Here is a 5,245-nt window from a genome sequence, read left to right as displayed (position 1 = left end):
TCCCAATGCTGCCGACGATCCTCTCCAGATTGTGCTGAAATCTTCTCTTTGCAAAGAGATCCCTCCTACTGTTGCTTTCTGGGAGGGGAAAAAAGGGGGAGATAGTAGGAAGCAAATGAATTCTCCTCTTCTTCCTCTTTTCAGGGCTTGCAGCCTTTTGCTAAGCAGCCTCCATCTCTGTGCAGTGTGCCTTGGCAGTCCTGATTCCTCAAAAGCAGCAGCAGTTAAAAGAAGAAGGGGAAGAAAAAAAGAGACCAAGAGAGGGAGGAAGGAAGCCAAGCCAAACCAATCCCCTCCTCTTCTTACAGCCAGTTCTGCTTAATCGGCTCATCCAAATCCAGAGCTTCTCTCTCTCTCCCCCCCCCTTTTGCTCCATTCAGAAACTGAAGCTCATTCACAAACAGCAGGGAGAGAACAAGCAGGGAGAGAGAGGAATGGATCTGACCTAGGGAGGAGAGGGAGGGAAGGCAGCATACCATAGGAAGGAAAGAGAAACAGGAAACGGAGGGGGGGGGAGAGAAGGAGAGGGGATCAGAAGGTCAGAAAGCAAAATCTACAAAGAAACAAAGGGTCCAGCTCTTGAATGCCTGACCTTGTGCATAGCAGGCACCCTTCAGTCTACAATTCAGTGTCTGAGGTCCTCATGCAGTGGTTCCCAAACTGTGGGCCAGGACCCACTGGTGGGCCGGGACCTGATTTTTGGTGAGTCACCAAAGGGTGAAGGAAAGATCAGAGAACTAATTGCCTCCAGCCCTGAAGCTATTCAGAAATCAGATATGGCATCGGGTAATTACCCTGCAAATAGCTCAGCTCCTGCAGTTTGCAAGAACATGTAAATAATAGGGAGATATATGTTTTTTCCCCCTGGTTATTATTACTTATAAATATTATTTCTCTCTGGATCTCTTTTTTTTTTAAAGTCAGGTAAACCTAGGCGGGTCCTGATAGAGTGTCATTTTAAAAAGTGGGTCCCGGCGCAAAAAAGTTTAGGAACCACTGACCCACAGCATAATGCTCTGGGCACGTTCACTCTGAATTGACAGTGCAATCCTATGCGTGTCTACTCACACGTAAGTTCCATTGTGTTCAATAGGACTTACCCCAGGAAAGTGTGTATAGGATTGCACCCAAACCTGACTATATTCAGTCGGAGAGCTTACTTCCAGGGAAGCGTACACTAGATTTGAGTCCAGGCTGTTTTGTTCAGGGTCCCTTTGCCGATTCTTTTGGATTTCACCCAACTGTCATTAGAAGGGAAAGCCTGCATTGCAAACAGGTTTGACTTAAAATTGGCAATTCTGGCACTTTTTATCTAGCAACCACACTTCACAGGTGATGTTTGCTTGAGTCCATCCCAGGCTTTTTAAGGTGGTCTGAAATGCAACCAGAAGTGGCAGGTGCTCTTTTCAGCACTTCCTGTGTGACATGCCTGCCCTTGACCTTGCTTTTGAGTGCACTTAGATTTCTGCTCCAATAGGCTCTTCACATCTAGGACACAGATACTGTACATGTTTGTTCAAGGTTTATTTAAATGATCATCAGTGTGCTTGGGGCAAATGCATAAACACCAGACTTATGCATTTGCACTACCCCAGGGGATTATGGAGCATACCTCCTAATAATCTACTGTGGACAGGTTTATTCTTTTTTATTTTTTTACCACTCTTCCTCAAGGAGCTCTGAGAGGTATATGTAGTTCCTTCCCTTTTTTTTTGACCTCTCAATAACCCTGTGAGGTAGGTGAGGCTGAGAGACAGTGACTGGTTCATGGTCACCAAAGTAACTTCATGGCTGAGTGGGGATTTAAAACGGGTTCTTCCAGGTTTAAATCCAATTTCCAAGCTGCTACACTATCTTGCCACTTCAAACAGTGCATTATTTGATAGCTATAGCTATCAAAGCACCCAATAGCGCCCAAAGCAGGCTGAAGTTCTTCAGGATCCTTTGACAATTTGGCCGCCAAGGACCCCTTAACGATCCAAATGGAAGCAGAAGTGTGGGTTTGCAAATAAAAAAGGAAGGCAAAAGATCTTTGGGCAGACTTCTCAGATTGCATGCTGCATCTTCTTTCTCATGGTGCAAGTAAAATTACATCCACATAGCAGAAAGGACAGAGAAAGCTCCACAACAAATAGGCTATGGCTACCTCTGATGCAACCCTCTGAGCACAGATGCTGCTGACATCATGGACCTGAGTCACTTGATCATGTGACATGTGCCTAGTGCCTCTTATCCATGTTGCATTATGGCATGCAGCTAGTAGAACTGCAGAGTTGTCTTGCCAATATAGCAGATATTAAACCACGGCTGTTGCATATGTTAACCTTCAGTGGTGTCATAAGGGGAATGCGGGCCACACCAGGTGACACGCAGGGGGGGGCGACACCAGTGCTGGCCAAAATTTTTAAAATTTTGGTGTCTTAAAATATACCATCGTGTTATATATTGATGCGTAATTTCATGCAGAATGCAATGAAACAAACCAAATTGAAGTATCTCTATTCTATTAAACCTTACAACCAAAAAACCAGCAGGGAGGGGTGACAGTGCAACACCATGCCCACCCCCAGGGTATTGCCCCGCACACTGCATGGGAGGAGGTCCATCATGCTGGCCTCCTGCACCAGATGACACAAACCCTCCTGACATCACTGTTAACCTGCAATATCAAGTGAGCCCCTTAAAAACTCCCCATTGTACTTGGGAATTCCAAGAGCTGAAAAATAAACTTTTTTTCTGCTGCTCCCTGTGCTTCTGTTTACATACCAGTTGTTGCCATTCGTTGAAACTATCTCCATAAACATGAGGACTAGAAACTTGTAAACTGAAAGCTGAGAATCTTGCTAGAATATGTGGGGAAACTGACAGTGCCCTTTTTTGCTTCTCAGTAAAATACCAACATTAAGTGCTAACTTGTTGCTAGTATATTTCTAGCTTATCTTTGCAACAACAGGGAGTAAAGAACTTTGCTGTAAGAAAACTAAACTGGATATTCCAGAAGCTGCATTCTATACCCTACACCAGTATACCCTATACCAGTATACCCCAGTATTCTCACACTTTTAGCACCAGGACCCACTTTTTAGAATGAGAATGGGATGTCATGACCAGAAGTGACATCATCAAGCAGGAAAATTTTTAACAATCCTAGTCTGCAATCCTACCCACACTTTCCCCGGAGTAAGTCCCATTTACTACCATTATTAAAAGCATATACAGAGTAGCCTGTTAAAAGTTCAGATCGGTAACATTTCCTCAATGCAGTCACATGCCATGCTAGCATAAAGCCTAATATATTAAAAATTAAATACTGAAATGAATGGGGACCCACTTGAAATCGGCTTGCGACCCACCTAATGGGTCCTGTTCCCGTTTGAGAAACACTGCCCTACACTCCGTAATTGTTCTGCACTTTCGCTTAGCATGGTTGAAGCACAGAGTACATTTAGAAGAGGTACTCACTTAATACAGGCATATTAATTAACCCGTTCATTCTGACACCCAACCTGCCATTTCCTATCTAGGCCCAAACAGCTCTGCGTTTTCCTCCACAGATGTTGCTTACTTGCACTATCAGAAATCAAATGGTTGCAAGCCGCCTACATTCTTGACATTGAAAACATCTTTTTCTGAGAAGAGCAGAGGGTGGGGGAGGAGGGTTTAAATGGTCACACTGTTTGCTGATGAGGAATCAGTCCTGGTTATCAGAACGCTCATCATCCACTGGACATGATGTAATTTCTCTTCAAAACCACCCAGAGTTATTCAGAGAATTGGAGAGAGAGGCAGCCTGCAGCGATATTTATAGCTTGCTACTTTTAACCCTAAAATGGGCTGCCTGGCATTCAAAACTCCTTGTTCAAATAGTACAATTTAGTAAGCTGCTCCTCTGATGGAGAATTAACTGCTGCTGAATCAACTATGTTGCAAAGTTGCCCATTTCTGTAATCACTGTACTGGAATCAAGGGTGTGTGTGGCTTTTCTGGACCTCCACAAAACCACAGCAGAGTGTGCCTTTGGATGCAGAATCCAGCTTCCCAAGAATCTGTCTTTATGTTATTGATTTTAAAAGTACTTTTTTAGCCAATGTAGCTGCTCTGAATGCCCTTAGGGGAGATACAATGGGGTAGAAATTTAGTACATACATAACATATATACTTGCAACTGTATGGGTGACACAGGACAATATTCAGAAGTATTGTTTGTCCCTTCCCCAGATTAGCAAAATGAAATGATGCAAAATTCAAACTAAGTTATACAAAAATAAAAATTTATATTTCTTTCTAGACATCACTGTTACACTGACATCACCCTTTCTGAGAAGGGGGAGAACCGTGTTTAGTGTGACAGACAATAGGAGGTCTTGAGTCATCCCTGATCTTGTGTCTCTTGGCCCTAATGCGACACTTGCTTCACATTATGTTTTAGTCTGGCAACCCTACCCAAAAGTCCAGAATGAGTTCATAAAACTCCCCAGCACGTAGGTAGGGAGGTGTGGATGTTTGTTCCACCTCTCCTTTTAGGAAAGCCCTGCAGAACTTCACTGCTACAAGAAATAGTGTATGTTCGTATGATCCAAGATGGAGGCACTGGGTTCGGCTGGTGGACTCCTTCATGACTCAGGTCCCAGCCATTGCTCAACCCCACTGTAAGATGCTGCAACTGATCTTTCCAAATTCATCAAGACAACTATGGCTGGCAGGCAGAATTGGTCCATCATGGCCAGACCAACCTTGGATGTATTTTGGGCTTATGGCACACACCGAGCTGTAATGCAGTGCCTCAGCACCCAGTGCAGTGAAATCACACCATAGCATGATTCCAGGCTCCCTGAGGGCACAGTGTGATGTGGCCACAACAAGTGCCCCACTCTCCAGGCTCTCCCCAGGGGAGGGGCGCTTACTGTGTCCGCTTCAGGAACCCAGTTCCTTCTCCTCTGGTGCCTGGGAGCCTCCAGAGGAGAAGGAACAGGGCATGTGATGAAGCCGCAATGAGTACTCCACCCTTCTCCTTCATAACCAGGATGGAGCCTGGGGCAATCATGTGCCCCTGCTTGATGAAGTGCCCAGTGCTGAGGTGCCCCTCAGGTTCCACCCTAGTCACAGCTCTGGGCACACATACAAAGCACCAGAGGAGTAAACGAGATGAGAAGAGACACTGAAAGAGAGAGAGGGAAAAGTAACCTTGATGACCAAGGTAATGGTCTTGATAATAAGACATCAGAGGGTTTTTTGTTTTGTTTTT

This window comes from Tiliqua scincoides, chromosome 8 (genome assembly GCF_035046505.1).
Source record: "Tiliqua scincoides isolate rTilSci1 chromosome 8, rTilSci1.hap2, whole genome shotgun sequence".
Lineage (NCBI taxonomy): Eukaryota > Metazoa > Chordata > Lepidosauria > Squamata > Scincidae > Tiliqua > Tiliqua scincoides.
The sequence above is the reverse complement of the archived record's forward strand: the minus strand, read 5'-3'. Positions refer to the sequence as shown.